Below are 21,405 nucleotides of genomic sequence, written 5' to 3' on the forward strand. Positions count from 1 at the left end.
GGATGGCTGTAAATCCATCATATTTCAGCCTATCCATAGGATACCTAGCTCTCGTAGACCTGCGCAAAATAGGTTCACTCCCAGGTGCTCTCAAAACATCCCTGGTCTTCCTTACTCCAGGTGTAACAATAGAAGGAATACCCAACTCGTCATCAATGCTCTGTTCTGAGCCACTGGATTCACCATCCACATAAGAGTGACCTGCATTCACATCAAACATGGGCTGATCAACCTTCTCTTTTCCTTTTCGTGATACCTGCATACCACTATCTGCATTGCTTCGAGAAGATTCTCCTGATCTCAATCTGCCTGTCCATGGCGAAGAATGTGAACCACTGCTAGAGGACGCTCCAGGTCCACTAATATTTTGTGACTGCTGCTGTGAATTCTGTGTAGCATTACCATTTTGTGCATCTACATCATCAATCACATTTACTGGTTTATACCAGCTACTCATCTCATCAAAAACAACATCTCTGCTCACTGTAAACTTACGAGTAGAAGGGTTATAGCATCTATACCCTTTTTGCTGCAGAGAGTAACCAATGAAGATGCACTTCTCAGCTTTTGGATCCAACTTGGATCTCAACTCATCTGGCACATGTACATAGGTAATGCAACCAAAAATTTTCAAATGAGAAATATCTGGTTTCCTACCAGTATACCTCTCCTCTGGAGTCATCCCATGTATTGCTGCAGTGGGAGTCCTGTTCATTATGTAGACTGCTGTAGCAACTACTTCAGCCCAATAAAAATCTGGCAGGTCTTTTTCATTGAGCATGGCACGAGATACCTCTCCAATATGCCTGTTTTTCCTTTCTGCAATTCCATTTTGTTGTGGGGTATGACTGCATGAATATTGCTGCTTTATGCCATGCTCCTGCAAGAACCTTGCAAACTCATTTGAGAGGTACTCTCCCCCTCCATCTGACCTTAGGCATTTTATCTGCAGGCCTGTTTCTTTTTCAACCATAGCTTTAAGAGTTTTGAAATGCCCAAAAACTTCACTTTTCTTTTTCATAAAATACACCCAAACTTTTCTGCTATAGTCGTCAATAAAACTGACAAAATAATGACAGCCTCCAAGAGACGCAGCTTTAGTAGTCCACACATCAGAGTGGATTAATTCCAATGGCTTCTTGCTCTCTTGAACATGTCTAGGAAATGGTTTCCTTGCCTGTTTTTCAAACTGATAGGCTTCACATACCTTATGCATTTCTGTAACCTTGAATCTAGGCAATCCTGCAACAATATTTTGGGCCTGCATTGATTTAAGTCGCTGTACATTAACATGACCGATGCGTTTATGCCAGATATCAATATCTGTAACTACACCGGTCCCATGTGCAAACATTGCTGCACTCAATTCAGACATGTCTGCATCCAACGTAAACATTCTGCCCTTCTTCTTTCCTTTTGCTATCAAGCGACCTTTATTTTTCATATCCTCAACAAAGCATCCATGAGGATTAAATCTGACCTGCAAGCCCTGTTCAACCATTTGACCAACAGAAACCAGATTCTTGGTGATATTCGGGACATGAAATACATCGGACAGGTATTTCTTTTTTCCATCCTGCATAGACAAAGGAATTTTTCCAATTTGCACAATCGGATGTGCAATATCATCACCAGTCTCCACAAATCCTGGTTTTTCCATTTTCCTTGCATCCTCCATCCATTCTGCATGACCTGTCATGTGGTTTGATGCACCTGAGTCAACATACCATACATCGTTGCTTTCTTGTACACTTTTCACAGAATTGTTCATGTGCTGCACCATGAACAAATGCTCATTTCTGTCATCACCCTGTCTACTAGAAGATGCATACATCCCTTGTTGCAGTTTTCTATTCATGATGTCATTCTGCTTTTTATAGCAGTCTTTAGCCATATGACCCATTTTACCACAGTAGTAGCATTCAACATTACTGTTTGCATTTTGACCTCTTTGCCATCCACCACGACCTCTTTGGCTCCCCCTGCCTCTAGAGTTACCTCCTCCATAGGACTGGTTTTCTTGAGTTTGCTGCATATTCTGATTTCTACCACGGCCTCCAAATCGGCCTCCTCTACCTCTGCCTCTACCTCTTCCAGCATTTGAGTAGAAGACAGCTTCTTTTGAAGTTCCTCCTGAAGAAGATGCACCACCATTTCTCTGCTCCTCAGAAATTAGAAGAGCAATCAACTCCTCAAAATCAGAAAATCTTTCACGGACAGAAATGAATGTTCGGAACTGTGCATAATCCTTTCCTAGACCATTCAAGGTCCCAGAAACTAAATCATCATCTTCCACTGGCGACCCAATGGAAGCAAGTGCATCTGCAATCTTCTTCACCTTCATGTGGTAGTCATTGATGCTCATACTTTCTCTTTGCACATTATGCAACTCTTGCTTGAGCTGCATTTTCCTGGCTTGCGTATTTGTGCTATACATTTTTCACAAAGTATCCCATGCCTCCTTTGGCGTACTTGTATCCTGAATATGCACAATCATAGAGTCTGAAATACTGATAGACAGCTAGTACATAACTTTCCTGGCTCTCTCATGCCATGCTTTGAATGCCTGCATTTGCTGTTGATTGGGAACATCAGGAAGAACTGGTTCTTCTTCATTTCCTGCAACAAATTCCCAATATCCTTTTCCCATAAGGAAATTCGTCATTCTAAACTTCCGCCTCCAAAACAGGCCCCGAAATGGCCTCAAATCAAAAAAAAAGGTCGCCAAGGGCTAAAGCCCTTTCCCGTAGCATATACTGCCCTCTTGCTTCACCGCGAAGGGCGTCTCAACCTGAGACAATGCACTCCTGCACTTTCCGGTTGTGCTACCTGCAGAGATCTGCTCCCAAAACAAAAAATGAAAGCAACACTGCTCCTCTTACCAGAACACCGCGAGCTTGGCTTGCTTTCTTGAGCTCCTTACCACAAACAAGGCTCTGATACCATGTCAAGATTGTGGGAGAGAAGGAAGGAGTCTCACTTGTAGCTTTCTTGCTTGCACAATGGGGGAATACACACAGAGGTGGAGGCTGAAAACTGTTTTCCTCTTCTTAGTTGTGTAAGCCAAAAGAACTCTCTTACAAAGAAATAGAAGAACCCTATATATGGGTCTCAAACCAAACTCAACTAACTAAGGTGGCATACTAAGTGAGCCACGAACTAGAGTAGATAAGGATAGCTATCATGTAGCTATTATTCATGGGCGGTGTACCAACCGCATCTGCAACTGACAAGTCGGTGACATAAATACACAACGGTCACCCTGGCATATCACGAGTGGAGCTCGATATCTCAACAGAATTGGCTAATTATTGAAAATGAATCTCATCAGTGGTACTGACACCAACTCTAGCTACCTATTACCAATAATATGCCATACAATTTCTCATATGGTGTAGGATCATGAGTGCCACTTGTAGATGTTCTATTTAAGACATATAATGTAGCTACAATTGCATCAGCCCAATAACCATTCAATAAATTATTTTCATTGAGCATGGCCCTTGCAACTTCCATAAGCACCCAATTTTTTCTCTTTGCCACACCATTCTAATGTGGGGTATAATTGCAAGTAAGCTACCTTTTAATGCCATACTTAGCCAAATATTTGTCAAACTCTGGAGAAACATACTCACCACCTCCATCAAATATCAAGCATGATATATAACATCCAACTTCATTTTTAGTATATGTTTTGAAATCCTTGAAGACATATAGACCTCATCATTATGCTTCAGGATATACAATCATGTATAGTTGCTGAAAGCATCAATAAATGATATATAAAGTCTGGCACCACCAAAAGATGCATTATGGGCTAGACCCCATACATCCAAATGCACTAATTGCAAAGATCTAAAGTTGTTTCTGACATATTTGACAAATGAAAACCTTGCTTGCTTTTCAAACTGACAAGCGGAACATACATGTTCTAAATCCATATATTTGAACTTTGGCAAGCCAAGTGCTTTTGCTACATAGTTTCTAGCCTTTGTATGTTTATGTGACCAATGTGTTTATGCCATATTTCCACGTCTCTAGCAGCTCCATTATCATGGGCAAACATGGCTGCCTTTAACTCATCAATAGACGCATCCAAAGTGAATATCCTGCCATCTATTTTGCCTCTAGTAATTAGTTTGCAACCCTTTCCATACTCTTTTATGAAACAACTATCTCTATTGAATCTAACTTGCAAATTTTGCTCTACCATTTGTCCGATAGAGACAGGAGATTCTTAGTGATAGATGGTACACATAATCTTGTAACTTTTACTAAATAAAGTACCCTTTCCTTTGAACTTAGGATGTAGCTTATATATTCTATAAAGTGGACTCCATGGGGGTTTTAATCTCCATTACATAAGCTTGAATGCTCATGCCATTTCTAGCCATATTATTGAACTACTGCTTCATTTGTATTTCCCATGCATGAGTAATATTACCATAATTCTTCATGAGAATTTCCCAAGCATCCTTAGGGGGGGGATTGACAACTAGTAATCGACATAGCCATTGCATTCAAGATGCATAATGAGAACAAATGCAAAACTTTATTAGCTCTTTCTAACCCTGCATATGAGCTCTCACTTGCTTCGTAATCGAATTCCTTTTTGGGAGTCTCTGTTTAGCTTCATTTCTTGTGCAAAGATCTTAGTAGCCTCTTCTTATCATGAAGCTTTGTATTCTAAATTACCATAAAGTAAAGTTCTTATTGTCAAGCTTCTCCCCCACAATGAGTAATATTGTCAATTCCTATTGCATTAGCCATAGTGTAGTACTCAGTATTTTAAGGCAATGTAGTAGCTTTTCAATTAGGCAACCACAGTGCCATACAACCTTCAAGGACTTATGACAGTTTGCAGGTTGTAGTTGCAAATATCATCAACTACTCAAATAACAGTTGCAACATCCCACAAATATCCTCATGCAAGTACATGACCTCTATAGAGTCAATACATTTAGTTAAGGTGCTCAATTTATAGCAGACCACTTGATGGGGTCCCTATCCAAATGTCTCTAGGTTGCAAACTATTATAATAGTGAAAACAGAGTCAAACTAAGCATAAATTAGGCTCACATCTGCTTATAAATGTCACATAACACCACACTATTCTAACATCAACCATGTACATGTTGGTATCAGTGGGTGCATCAATTTCATGTTAACATATATTGAATCTCTTTCATCATTTATGATATGCAAGTAGCCTATTATGACCAATAACAAAGAACTCTGTAACAACTAGGTTATTTTTAGCACACTACAGATCTAAGTCACCATCTAATTTCCAATTCCTTCAAGATTGAGTTCCTTTGCACCACAAAGTTGAGCTCTACAGCTTTGATACCATGTCAAAAGAATGGGAAAAAAGAGATAGACAAAGACATGGAGCTAAAATTGAGAGAGTAGTGTACTCACTCTATCCTTCATTATTCCATCACACTAACTGAATGACAAGTGTAAAGAACTAGGTCAATCAAATGACCATAGACAACTAACTATAGTTAACCTTCCCAACTTATTGAATGCACACACATGTTTAGTCCAACTAGCCTATAACTATCTAGTGTAGGTCATAAGTATTGTTGAGGTTGAATCTCAATACATCATGCGCGATTGCTCTAAGAGACTCCTTTGCTTGTCACAGAAGGAGTACATCTAGAAGGTCCTTGAGCGGTTTAATATGCAGGATGTTAAGCCTATTGGCTATCCTTTACCTATTCATGTGAAGATTGGTCAGGATGATTGTCTGTAGTTTGATGAGCAGAAGGTTGAGATGGCCGAGATCCCTTATGCATCCACAGTGGACAGTTTGATATATGCCACGATAGCCACTCAACTTGACATAACATTTGTAGTGGGAGTTGTGGCACTTAGTAGGTGTTGAGATATTTTGCAATCACACCTACTTTAGTCCCTTTGTATAGGACAACTAGGCTAGGAAGATGCAGTTCATTCTAGGAAGAGAGACAAATCCCATATGCATAGTGGATGTTAAGTGCTACCAAAGAACTCTATATAATGATGTACTTGAACTATCACTTTCATATATGATAATGCAATAGTACTTGTCTCTTTTTGTCAAGTGTTTGTGTCATTGTTGTCCATACACAAGATTGTGTTTATGAGTTCAAGTCTCAATCTTGAAAGCTAATTCACTTGTGTAACAGTTGTCTACATTGTCATGTCAACATGAGTTGTGTCTTTATCTTCCATCCTCCATAGCTTCTGCCTTTGCCATGCTCTAGATCCCACATCTTTGACATGGTAGCCTAATCGGGCATGGAATAACTCCCTTCTCTGCTCTCTCAGTCCCTCTTAACCTCAGGTCAGCTCAAGCTCAGCTCATGGTTCCATTTCTCACCTCCATCTCTACTTGACCTTCCTTGGCAGCCATAGCCAGCAGCATCCTGTCAACTTGAAGCTCCCGGATCTCTCTCCACAGGTCATATCTGAACTTGCTCTCTTCTAGACATTTGTTCCTTGACTCCCAAGGCTTCTCTATATCACTTAAAGACCCTGACATTGGCCACTCCATAGCTTAGCATTGCTCAAATTGTCAGTCATTGCCATAGCCTAAATCTGTGACCTACAAGTCATACCTTGATTGGAGTCCCTGGATCTCCCAACACAGAGTATATCTCCTCCTGCTTCCTTCTAGGGAAACATTCCTTACATCAAGGCGTTTCATCGTGGCACAACGTAGGATGACATTGATCACATTCTGCTCCAGCATTCATGAAATCACGAGAATCTGGCTAAACTGCGCCTGCTGACGTTCGAGCTACTGTCGCCATAGCTACAGGCCGCGATCTGGACAAGGATCATAAGGATTTTATAGGCCTTGAAAATAGCTACATTTCCATAAAAGAAGTTTTGAAAATGATCAACCATAGCTCCTGCAATTAGCAAAAAACCAAGCCCCTGTCATGAAACCCTAAAATCCACCATAGCCAATTTTCCACTCAAGCTCAAAAATCTCATTATTTTCTCTCTCCTACCACCTGGAGCAACACACTGCAACTCTGATCTATTGTCCTAGCATCAAATCAAGGAGGGGAAGAACCTGGAAACATTGAAGAAGGATCGAAAGATTGAAGAAGGATTGACGACCCCAAACAAGGAAGATTCAAGCTCAACATCAACACAGACATAGTCTCCGCATAGTGTGTTTTCACACTGTCATTACTTGTGTCTCTTGACACATTGTAATCTGCTCTTCCACTGATAAATCTCAAAATTTTGAAATTGATTTGCTACTGTTCCCGTAAGTCTAACATGGGCAAAGACTCTCCACCTGCTCGTTTCAAAGGAGTTGGGTTTCACACCTGACAGACCCGCATCAAACTCATCCTGATGAAGAAGGGCCTCTGGGCCATTATCACTAGAAAATAAAAGAAGCCTCATGATGCAGATCTTGCTGTAACTTGGCAAAAGAATGATGATAAGGCCCATGCCATTATCAAACTGGAGCTAGACGACAACTATATCCACCATGTGGATAACTATGAGACCTCACAGGATACATGGAAGAGACTTGACACCTTGTTCGGTGCACAGTCTAAATCATCAAAGTATGGTCTCCTGATTGAGTTTTTCAGGCTTGAAATGAAGTCCAGCACATCACTTTCCACACATCTAAATTACATGGAAGGACTTCTAACCCAACTTGCACGCATCAACATTAAAATGGAAGAAGATGTTTGCATCGGTGTTCTACTTAAGAGTTTGCCTCCTGAATATGATAATGTATCAACAACTTTAATCAACATGCATTATATGTTGGCAACATATACAAAGGCAAGAAGAATCAGCTCTTCTATGACTTCTGCAAAAGGACCAGACACACCGAGAAGTTCTGCCATGCAAGAAAGAGGTCCCAAAAAGCCTATCTATTTGCAGTCAAAGAAGAAGAAGAAAATGGAGCAAAGGAAGAAGAAGAAGAAGAAGAAGAAGAAGAAGAAGAAGAAGAAGAAGAAGAAGAAGAAGAAGAAGAAGAAGACCACCAGGAGAAGGACAAACCTCATCAATCCTTCTATTCAAATAGAATTTTTTAGTTTTGTATTTCCTAAGCCCTAATGTCTCAAACATAAACTTGTAAAACTCCTCAGTTATCCCTATACTACAGCCTCTGTACACTTTGTAAGGCCCTTGCTACAGCCTCTGGATGTCCATCATGTTTGTGGTACCCACACTTAGCCTTTTCTGCGATAGCCTCTAGTGTTTTGCCATGTTTATGGTGTGCCCACACTTTGCAGGTGTTGCTTTCACTAAAGCCTCTACACACTTTGTACTTTTGGTTGTGATTGAGGAAGGGTCTTGAGATATTTGTAATCACACCTACTTTAGTCTCTTTCTATAGAACAGCTAGGCTAGGAAGATGCAGTTCATTCTAGGAAGAGAGACAAATCCCATATGCACAGTGGATGTTAAGTGTTACCAAAGAACTCTATATAATGATGTACTTGAACTATCACTTTCATATATGATAATGCAATAGTATTTGTCTCTTTCTGTCAAGTGTCTGTGTCATTGTTGTCCATACACAAGATTGTGTTTATGAGTTCAAGTCTCAATCTTGAAACCTAATTCACTTGTGTAACAGTTGTCTACATTGTCATGTCAACATGAGTTGTCTTTATCTTCCATCCTCCATAGCTTCCTCCTTTGCCATGCTCTAGATCTCTCATCTTTGACAGTAGGCAGCATTGGAATGCCATTGAAGGGTATCATGAGGTACCTTAAGGACAATGTAGATATATGCATATGTTATGGTAGCTAGGACATATTAGGATTTGTGGGGTACACTAATATTGATTATGCAGGCCCACCATGTAGATAGTAGGAAGTCCACCTTTGGCTATGTCTTCACCTTTATTGGAGGTGCTATTTCGTGGATGTCCAAGGTGTAGAATTGCATGGCCCTATCTACTAGAGAGATAGAGTATGTTGTAGTCATTGAGGCTTGCAAGGAGGCTGTCTGATCATAGACCTTAATATCACTGATGTGGTCCCTACATTGCATTTGGATTCTATGAGTGCTATTCAGTTGGCCAAGAATCCGATTTTTCGTGTGAAGACAAAGCACATTGAGGCCCGTTACTACTTTATCAGAGAGGTCTTGCAAGCAAGTCCATTGAGCTTGAAGTAACCAAAATCCTATTGATCTACTCACTAAAACTTTCTCAACAAAGCATTTTGCCTCCCTCCATTAGGAAGTTGATGGGTGTTAGATGAGATGACATATTTCCTCATCTTGTTGTACTTTATGTATATTTGTACTTTGTCACTTTTTATTGTTATCTCCTCTCTAAGTCACATTTGCCTTTAAGTGGGAGGTTGTAAGGGGTAAAGGTGCCTATGCCTATGCTGCCTATGTATTACTACACTCACATTATTCACACACCTACACATTGTAGTGAGCACCCATAATTGTTGCTTCATTATTTATCTTTCAGTGACATTATGTTTGTAAAGCATGCAACAAATTCAAGTGACGTACAATATTTTAACAATATTTATGTGTATACATGTTGTCAAGACTTAAATGATTCAAGCTAAACTTTAAATAAATCAGAGTTGAAACAATGTCTAAATGTTTATACTTTTGGAAAAGCAATCATAAAGTACTAAGTATGGAAGTAAGAATCATTCACTAATGTAATTCATTCTACTTTAATGTTGGGATTGGTAGCTATATCTATTGTTTTTGCCTAATAGAGTGCCTTTAGTGAACATGATTTTTTTCCTAAATCTTAATCAATATCCACACAACATATATGTGAAATTGTTGTTGGTTTATTAAACCTAGCATCCCTTTCTTCAATTGCAAGTTCAACATATTCCTCCTTTTTCTAAATCAAAAGAGATAAACTATTTATTGGTTCCATCATTGTTTTCAATCATTCTACTTGAGATAAAAATTAAAAAACCTATACCTAGAATACAAATGTCTAGTGTAGGTGCAATTCATGAAGGTGTGACTCTTAGTTAGAGAAGGCTGCCTTAAATGGAGTTTTTCAATTGCTTAACATGAAAATGTAACAAAAAATCTAGAATTAAGCCATTTATCAAAGTCAAAAACCTCATCACATTCATTAAGAAAGTTCAGCCTCCCTTTTGGCAGTTCTTTCCCAGGCATGTAAATATGGATAAAAGACATCTCCATCAGGGTCAGTGTGGCAATAATATATTTGCTCAATCAATCTAGAAGAGGAGGATACATGGTTTTGGATAAGATTATAAAAGGTACTAAGTTGTCCTAAAATGAATAAAATGCACATTTGTTTTAAGAAAAAGAAGAAGATACCCATATGGCCTAAGTATTCCTCAATGTCTAATAATAATAATAACAACAACAACAATAATATAAAACATATAGCTAATAAAGGGACTAACCAAATCATTTCTTATTCTCATTAAGATGAACAGCGTGGCTATAGGAAGGGGGGTTAGATGACTGCAACCATGTCAATCTTAGCTTAAACAATCATCATATGGACAACCATAAGTCATGCTACCATTGATTATGGCTTTCAATATCGTGGTCCTTTGTGTAGAATGTCGGACTTTTCTTTTCAAAACATTCATAGCCATGAAAGAGGTTCCCTAGGAACTATCTCATTAGGATTCTAGTTGAAAGGCTTAATCATGAACCCATGTGAAATGTTGCAATGCCAATGTCAACCTTTGACCTAGGAGTGCCTTCCAAAATGTGGATATAGGTGGTGGCATGACTACTTCAAGAGAAATTTCCCTGTACAATGGTTATAGTTCCCTATACAAGAACAAGTTTGAAATTTGGGTTTCATATAGAGAGTTTTGGATCCTTTACAAAAATTCCACCAAAAGTAGTTACAAGCAATAGAATCATTGTAACCTTTGAAAATTTTCCCATGTATTAGACTAACTAGATAACTAGGTATACCATTATGATCCATATGATATCCAAAAACTCTCACTCACACTAAATATCTCAATAATGAAAGAAATTGATAATAATTTGGAGATTATGCTTTTGATTTGCATTCAAACTAATCCTTTTAATCAGAATAACAATTCTTATGAAAATGATCTACATAGATATCCAAGCCTTTCATGTGATACCTTTTTATGATACACTTATTTTTTGATATGTCCATAGTGTGATACCATATAAACAACTCAAAGAAGGAAAAAGAAGACATTGAAAATTAAATACAATGCTCTACTACAATTAGCACTCTGGGTGGTACATAGTAGAAAATTGTAATGATAGGACAACCCTTTGTAAGATGGCTACTTGTCCATGTTTTCATATTTCTGACTATGAATATCCTCCCATATACTTCTATCAAATTTGCAACAAAATGATGTCAACTTGTCCATAAACTATTATTCTGTCAAGTGCCCAATAAACACTTAAAGTCCATTTAGGGTAGGATAATTAGAGCTAAAGTTTGATACTAGACCCATGCTTTTAGGATTGACTCCATGGTCTCTAAATGAATACCACTTTGTGTGGCACAAATATGTTTAGATTGGTAAAGAAAAGGGCACAAATTTATGTATGAATCCTTCAATTTGTTCCATATGTGCCAAGCATATTTCAATCAATAATGGTAAGTTTAATGAGCTTTATCATGAGATATCTACTTAGGGTAGCAAATCCTTAAAAACTACCCTATCACATGCATTCAAGTCTCTCTAAAGAAAACTCTTATACATAAATTTTAAGTAAATTTAGTATGCTTGGTGTAGAAAATATTGTTTTAATTGAAGGGTCTCAAGAGTTTGTATACTCTTTTCTCTTTCAATTTAACCACCTCCTATGTAGATGTTTGTGCTTAGATACATCCCTTATGTATTTGAAGGCCATACAAATTAAAATCATCACAATGGTTAATGTAACGTTTCCACCTGTTCACTCGTAGGACACGTCTTAGCAGCCCATCGGGAAGAGAGTCCAGAAAGCGCCGCCCAGCACTTCCACGGAATGTCACGGGGTTTGCGATCTAGGTCTTCCCGAGTCTGCCACGAATCGAAAGCATTCTGGCCGTTCCCACTTAGGATTAGGGTTTCCCTAATGGTCAAGTTCCACGGAGATAACTAGCATCGAGCCCCAGACGAACTACTTTACGCAGAAACATCAGCGCCGAGGCGGATTTATACTGCATTTGGTTCAAGGAGAATGGGATACGAGAGGGATGCGAAGCTCGACCTCTCTGCCCATAAGGCATAGTCCCATTTCGTTCCCCTAAAACAGTATAAATCGGGGCTCTAACTTCCTAGATTCTAGGTCATTGTTACCTCGCTGTCAATTCCGTTGAGAAAAGTTCTCGGCCAACCGGGACCACCCTTCCATAGGACGGACCCATGATCACATCCACCACACTTTCCTCGGGGTTACTTTAGTTGTCTAATTACCTACCACATTTAGTTTAACAAGAAAAAAAATGGCTTTCTTAATTAGCCAGGTTCCTTCATGTAACTTAAGCACTGACATAGCCAGGTTCCTTTTCAACAATTGATCTTATTTATCAGTCTTTGGAATACATCATATAATCTAGCCCGAAGGCTATTCCATAATCCGCCCGAAGGCAATTCCATAATCCGCCCGAAGGCAATTCTAGCAATCCTCAGGGATTGCTATTTCAAGTTTCTGCCCGTAGACTAGTATGCGAGCCTCGAGATCCAATCTCAAGTCATGTCGACCTCTTCTACAGGACCTGGAGCAAGGGATTTACGGCCAGAGCCCCCCTGGCACCCAAGCGTCCTCTTGCTCCAAGTAGCACCCACGGAGAGACCTCTCGCGGTGGGTTCGGTCCACATACCCGGTGCGGCTAACAACCCCCTTGGATAGGGTCAGGCAGACAGTCAGGGGTAACTAATGCTGCTTCTCCCTCCAGACTTTCAACCTAAAGCATTAATTATTTTTCCAGCTTTAGTTCCTTGAGCAAAGAAGTACAAATAGTGCTCCTAACTGTACAAACACAATCAATCCAGTGGTCATTTGTTTGGCCAACTACTAAGGTGTGAATCCTTCTCTCCGAATGCATCCAGCATTCAATCCGGGATCCATTGCGACTTGGCAAGATCCCAAGGGTTTTGTAAGCTAAGTTGCTTGTTTACCCTTTTATCCTTGGATTAGGGTTTATACCCAGTTAACCCAAATTGTTTCCACCTTATGCTTCCTTAAATTAAAGACAATAAATCCTGGGCAACCTTGTCGCCCTAACTTGATTGGTCAATTGCTTGCTAGGGAATTCATAATTACCCTAACTTGGCAAATCAGTCTCAAAGAAGGGTGATATAGAAGGATGTCTACTCATCCTTTAGAAAATTAGACTTATACTTAGAACTTGCCAACCTTGTTCCAAGGAGTGGCAAATCTATCTTGTGATTTAAGCACAAAGCCATGCGACGTTGCAACTTGTTGCACGAGACAAGTGTCGCACCTAACTTGTGGGTTTATTTCTCCCATCACACGGTATTCCTTGGTCAAGAATACTTTGGTCAAGATGTAGGGTTTGGGATGTCCTCTTGACCCAACCCAACCTTAACCTTACTAGGCCGACAACGTTTGGCCCTAGGGTTTCTAAATCCATACGGAGGTCTAGTATTTGGCTAATTGATCCTTAGGGTAAAACCCTAGATCGTTCTTGCATAGGCGTTCAGCTAACCCTAACATTCTGTGAATGTGGGTAGGACCTTTGAGGTCAAAAATATTAAGTCGATTTCCCGAGTGTGATACTAGGCAGAATTTTAACGCTGCTTATCTCTACCTAGTGCATTGAGGTGATCCTCATTTGAGTTACACCATTACAAGTGATTTACCTAATTGATCTAATTGTCTTGCGACAAGAGGTGACCTTTCCTTAGAGATGCAAATACTTTTCCTAAAAAGATGTAAATAATTTCAAGATACAACATTCCATACAAGTATGCGATTCATAGACTTTTTCCTTCTATGCAACTATAAGATTTACAATGACCATTTCTTTTCCTTGCTTAAACTATAATGATTGACAATTTAGGGCTAACTCGTATAAACCCTACATTGATGCAACGAAATCAAAGCTTTAATATTCTAAATGAAGATGCTTTCAAACTTTGACAAGAGATCTCCATGCATGAGCGAATGCCATGAAACCATTATTGATTTAATTCATCCTTCAACACTCAGCCCAACCTAGGATGTAATTATCATTGCATGCAATTTGCAAGGTACATAAATCCCTTTCATGCATTGCAACTACTCGAACAACATTTAATGGACGTCAACGATTATCTCGTACGAATCACAACTAGGAAATTGTTACCTAGGTGCATTATGCGCTGTTCTTTTTCGCGAGGCAACCAAGGATGCATTTAGACAAATCCACTTTTTTAACTTATGCAATTATGCATTAGGATTGCAACTTGGAAGTGCAAGCAATTTTAAATGCACATCATGCAACTAAATATTGTAAATCAGAGAGCAATTAAAATTTCTAAATGTAATTAAACTTGCCTACGAGAATTGGACATACCTAGTGCATTCTTTTCATGCGGAACCAATTTTTAAGAACCTGGGCATGAGGACTCGTAGCGTTGTCCACGCATGAACTCGGGTTGGAAACTCCCGCATGTGCGCCTCGCGTCTTTAGCTTAGGAGCCATCGATGACGTAGATCCTTGACTCCGCAAACTTGTCCTTGCCTTTCTCCGATTTCCGAACTCCCTCCAGGCTTTGGCAAATCAGCCCAAAAAATGCCTACTCCCCCCCGCACAGAAATTGCCTTTACAAGACGTGGTTTTAACAAGAAAAACCGGGGAAGGCCGTGTAAACAAGGCTTATGGAAGCCTTATTTAGAAGCTTCTAAAGAAGCTTCCAATCTTCTGTTCCCCAGAATGACATGGAGAGAGAAAGAAATGATGGAGGGGATGATGAGGAGGAGGATAATGATTATGATGATTACGATGATGATGGTGGAGGTGGCATGGCAGTAGCGGCCCGTGGCGGCAATATGGCGGCTCCTCACGGCAGGGCGGGCAGCAGGGCAGCCTTCGTCTCTCTCTTCCCTCCCTCTCTAATGCTTGAGAGGGGGGGTCTTATAGGTGGAAGGGGGAGGGATAGCCATACACATGGCTAATTGCATGCTTCCTCCTCCCCCCGTGCTCTCCGACTCCTCTCACACTCCCTCTCCCTCGCCATGCAATGGCTGAAGGGGAGGGGTTAATAGTTAAAAAAATTGCAAAATTTTATCCATTATCCACTTGCCTTTTCCCGTGAAGGGTGTTCCTGCATGGGCTTGCGGGTTTTTAGCCATGGACTCTTGTGCACAATGTGGGCTGGAATTTTGATGATGCACGCGGAGGGAGCACTTAGCCACCAACATTATTCCGTTGCGGGAGATTACTTTGCATTGCTTTTTGTGCGAGATGTGCGGGGTCCAAGATCATTAATATTTCGTGCGGAAATATTACAGGTAACTTATGTGATTGCATGCATTTACAAAAGTGAATATTCAGGTTTCTCTACAAGCACATATGTTGTGCAAATATGAATTATGTGCATAACATTGCATGTCAACACACACTACCAAAGGCTACTTCAATAAATATATTGTGCTTGCACTCTCATCCCATAAAGACCATGTGTGTTTATAAGTGTTCGTGTGCATGAGCATGTATGTGCCACATTGCACAATTGAATTATACCATGTTGTTCTTGTTTATGTTGTCGTATCTTGGAGGGAGAGAGAGAGAGAGAGAGAGAGAGAGAGAGAGAGAGAGAGAGAGAGAGAGAGAGAGAGAGAGAGAGAGAGAGAGAGAGAGCTTTGCCATGTGAGGAAAAAAGAAATAGGAGGGAGAGAGAAAGTAGCACTCTCGCTTGATAGAAGTGGAAAATTATAACCTTGATATGTGGGTTTTTAGGGGAAATTTTGATTTTAGGTTTTTTTATCCATAGGTAGGTTGGAAATCATTTTGGTGGTTCAAATTTTATTGAAGCCACAATCTCAATAATAATATAATATAAATGGTTTGTGCTTATGTAACACATGTATACACAATACATACACTTAAAATCTTTGTAGTACCTTTTTATCCTTACATTGCATGCACACATGCGTGCACGCACGCACATGCGCACACACACACACACACACACACACTCTCTCTCTCTCTCTCTCTCTCTCTCTCTCTCTCTCTCTCTCTCTCTCTCTCTCTCTCTCTCTCTCTCTCTCTCTCTCTCTCTCTCTCTCTCTCTCTCTCTCTCTCTCTCTCTCTCTCTCTCTCTCTCTCTTACACTACTTATAATATACACATACATACACATAGACATACATCTTATAAAATATACCAAATTGATTAATAGGGCTCGTATCCTTAATATGGTTTTATAAACTACATCTCATAGTACTAGTCTACATCATACATAGCAATGCCTACTCAAACACACATGGAATTATATTTTCCTTGACTTTGAGATGAGTGCTAATCTTATTATAATAGTAGTAGTTTTCTTGGGTATTATTATTACTTTTGATACGTGAATATAGCCTATCATTTACCTTGATTCTTACTTGACACACAAACCTTTTAGCCTTCTATATTCATTCTCTCTCTCCTTCTCTAGCACATACAAGACATACACTTTTCTATTTACTTTGTATTTAGTACTTGATCTCACTTTCATAATTATATACTCTAGATTCTTACATTCAAAACACCTAATACATATGCACTCTCAACCATGTGTACACATTTGATACATGCTTATTAGTTACACGTGTTAGAAAAAGATCTATAAAGCGGACACATGGACATATGTTCACACATTCACAAACATGAGAACTCTTTTAGTTTCACACATACACACACATATTTTTGCATCCATACTCAAGCTTACAAAATGGTACACACATATATACACTCCACTAGGATTCACGAAAAACACTTTTTGTACTACATACAAAAACTGCAAACTCAAAATTTTGGATGGATTTTTTAATCAAATTACATGTATTTGCTATTTTTAAAACTAAAATTTTAAAGGTTTATGGTTTTAAACCCTTTTTCAAACTTGAAAGTTTTTTTTTTTTTGAAATTTTGAAGTTCACTTTACATTAAACCTTGGTTTTTTGTGAACATTGCTCTACATAATTAGGCAATAAAATTTTTCTACACAATTATTTTAGAAAGTGCATATATATTATAGAGGTGGCTTAAGCATTGATGTTTTACACAATCATTTTAGAAAGAGCAGACATATTATAAAAGTGGCATAAGCATTGATGTTTGAAATAGACTTGTCTCATTACTATGGGGTTGAAGTAGGTACTATTGTAGTATACATTATGAATAGGACACCTATGATTGATGTACATGTTATGACATCTAAGGAGAAATAGGTGAAAAGCCAAGAATGATTCCTAAAAGTGATTAGGAGTATCTCAAAGAAACTCAACTAGACTTTATGGCAAAGTTCTCGTTATGTTGCAGCATTCAAGATAGCCATGTGGTGGTGGGAGTGCTATTTCCTACTACATTGTGCTATCGTATGGATCCTCCACATTGGTCCCAATCATCATGTGTACATAGCTTTAAGATAATCAAGGTAATGACATAACATGTTTCTTTCTAGCAATCAAGATTTAGGATTTGTTGTCACTTTCTCCCACCTCCTAGGTTGATAGAACGCGTGTTTCACAAAAAGCATTTTTGATAGTAGATACAAAAACATTGAACTCAAAATTTTGGGTGGGATTTTGAATCAAAATTACATATATTTACAATTTATGACTAAAATTTTGAAAGGTTTTAAATATTCTTCTTTAACTTTTAAAGGTTTTTGTGAAATTTTTGTAATTCACTTTACATTAAACCTTGATTTTCCATGAACATTGCACGCAAGTGAACCCTTCTTATCCCCCATAGTGCAAGTCCAACCCTTCTCACCTCCCCTTATCATTCCCCATAGTGCAAGTACACAATGTGCCTTTGCAACTTGTGTCCATCACCTAAGGTTATGGCTTGCTTGGAGTTGGGATGGCTATACTTTGGAGTATCGTCCCCTCTCTATCTCGTGTCATGTATAATGACCTATTGCAACATTCCTTTTCACAATTCAAGGAAATCTACTTTATTATCCTGGTAACTCTGTCTCTCCTAAACAATAAGGATGTCTCAGTGGGCTCCCAATACATTGGAATATCCAATCAAGGACTTGGCATCCACCCCACCAACGCTGAAATGTGGGTTGAGCATAGACACAACCCCATAATCAAACTCAAACACCTCATTTCCCAAGCAAAGGAAATAGAGGAGGTGCATACAAAAGACACGGCTCTTAAATCTCTGGAGGCAAAACTACTTATCATACGATTGACAAAATGAAAGATCCCATTAGTGGCTACCCTTGTCGACCTCACAACTAAACTAGGATGTATGGGGTCAGTATTCCATCATTTATTTCTAATGAACATCAAAGTAGGTAGCACTAGATATCTCCCTCTTTTGTTTTTTATTCAAATAAAAAGATGGCTGCAAACATGCTTGCATATGGGCAATGGATCCTCACATTGTTTAAATGGAGAGATGATTTCTCCCCACATGGACCAAAAACTAAAATAGGGGCACTTTATCAAAGATTGCTCAAAATGGAGTATAGGGGACAAAAAAGATCCCCCAAAACTTGAGTAAATTGAAAACTAGATACATGACAACTAGCTCTTGCAAGGAATAAAAGTAGTTAGCGCCAGATATCTCCCTCTTTTGTGTTTTTTATTTGGATAAAAAGACATGGCTCTAAACATCCTTGCATATGGACAATGAATGCTATGCAATTTGCTTCTCACATTGTTTAAATGAGACGATTTCTCCCCACATGGACCAACAACTTAAATAGGGGTACTTTATCAAAATGGAGTACAGGGGACAAAAAAGAAGATTCCCCAAAACTTGAGTCAATTGAAGTTGAAGACCATGGCTTTCAAAATGTACACAACAAGAAGTAGAATCCCAAAAGTGCATAAATAAGAAGAAAGACAATTAGTACCAAGAGCACAAATAGGAAGAAAGATAATTAGCCTAAAGGTAAAAACCTCAACAAATAAAAAAATCTAGTTATCAATTTAGAGGAGAAAATTAATAGCATTAAAGATAAAGAAAAGTAACCAATCTTAGCGAGTTTTAACCTTCGTAGAGGATGAATTGTTAATGTCACTTTCCTAGTCTTGTAGTATAATGAAATACGAAGAATTCTATTTTTCAAATTGTTGGTATGTCATGAAATTGAGATGAATCCTATCGAACAAATAGAAAGAATTGTTATTGCTTGCTATGTCTCCATGTGATGAGCTCTTGATTTTGAATCTTTAAAAAAATCTTTAGAATGCTCTTCTACAACTATAAGAAGCGTCCAATTTATTTTTAATTCCAATTTATGAAATGATTTCATTCCCCTGCTCATAACAATAGACACTTATAATACTAAAAATGGTGACAAATAATTTCAAAACTTGGGTGAAAATAACAAAAGTCTAGACTTTGTACATGCATGTTAGTTCATGTCACCTCCCTCCCCGCCACATTCGTGCTCTAGTGTTATTATCTTATAATCTGCATTTATGCTCTATTCATCCTAGGTGTACCAACATTCATCCCTCCCTCTTTTGTATGTCTTTGTCCCACTCTTCCCCTGTTGCTCTCCTTGCCTCTCCCTTCTACACGAATCCTCTATTATTTCCTCCCTTTGTACCTCTCCCCCTAACATGCTTGTTCTTTATGTCATTTACATATGAAGATATTAAACAAATGTCAACTAAGCCATGCATGGCCATTAGGATCATCAAGTGGATAGTCAAAGTGCTCACATAGATGCAAGCATAGTATTGCATTGTTTAAGTGCACTACTTTCTCAATATTAGCAGCAATTTAGATGGAGGAGGACAACCGGAAATTCTTGGTAGGATTCAATGACATCAAGAATTACAAGGAATTGTGAAGAAAAAGACAATGTTTGTTGACCAAGCAATTTTGAAGTCAATTGTAGAGAACATCAAGACATCACTAAGCATGGCCAAAGGTGTGGAAATTGCAGATAAGCTAGTTACAAAGAGAGTATTACTTTACATGACTGCTAACAATGTAACAAAAAGGAAATATAGTGATAGCAAAGTTGCTAAATCCCTTAGTATCTAACCAAGGGCTTTGAAGAAACATAGTATTAATGTAAACTAAGAAGTTGAAAAGGGTAGGATAAGGTTGCAAATGTAGAAGTGGTTGTCTAAGTGAAGAGGCTATTCAGTCTTATCATTCAATTTTGGATAAGAAACACAAGGGTATGTCAAAATATGAACGATATTTATATACAGTGAAAAAGCCAAAAAAATATAGATTTCATCCCTGCCATTTCCTAGAGCTTATCAAGGTATGTCTACATCAAATGCTACTACCTTCATAGTATAACTTACATTTGCCTTATTTTCTTTAATGAATTGTGTAGGATAAATGTTTTTTAAAAGAGTCTTTGAACACAATTGATGTATATAGTTTATTGTAGGTACATCCCTTTGAGAGAATAAAGAATATGCTTGGATTATTGAGATTAATCACTATGATTTTTAGTGATAGTCTTATTAGGATTATATTATAATGATTGAAACTACTATTAATAGTATCCAAGTTTCTCCTTAGTAATTTTTGTTGAGATGGTAAGCTCAACACATGTGGACATTGATGATGAACCAATAAATTTTGAAGTCAATTGTAGAGAACATCAAGACATCACTAAGCATGGCCAAAGGTGTAAAAAGTGCAAATAAGCTAGTTACTAAGAGAGTATCACTTCACATGGTTGCTAACAATGTAACAAAAAGGCAATATAGTGATAGCAAGGTTGCTAAAGCCCTTAGTAACTAACCAAGGGCTTTAAAGAAACATTGTATTAATGTGTAAGCTAGGAAGTTGAAATGGGTAGAAGGTCGCAAATGTAGGAGTGATTGTCTAAGTGAAGGTTGTTCACTCTATCATTCAATTTTGGAGAAGCAACACAAAGATATGTCCTAATAAGAATGATATCTATATATAGTGAATATGCCAAAAAAACTATAGATTTCATCATTGCCATTTCTTGGAGCTTATCGAGATATGTCTACATCAAATGCTAGTACCTTCATAGTATAACTTAACATTGCCTTATTTTCTTCAATGAATTGTGTAGGATAAAGGGTTTTTTTAAACTCTTTGAACACAACTGATGCATATAGTTTATTGTAGGTACATCCCTTCGAGAGAATAAAGAATATGCTTGGATTAATGAGATTAATCAATGTGATTTTTAGTGATAGCCTTATTAGATTTATATTATAATGATTGAAACTACTATTAATAGTATCCAAGTTTCTCCTTAATAATTTTTGTTGAAATGGCAACCTCA

This window comes from Lygodium microphyllum, unplaced genomic scaffold, assembly GCF_053477565.2.
Source record: "Lygodium microphyllum isolate KBCC unplaced genomic scaffold, Lygodium_microphyllum_v1.1.10 scaffold_70, whole genome shotgun sequence".
In the NCBI taxonomy this organism is placed as follows: Eukaryota; Viridiplantae; Streptophyta; class Polypodiopsida; order Schizaeales; family Lygodiaceae; genus Lygodium; species Lygodium microphyllum.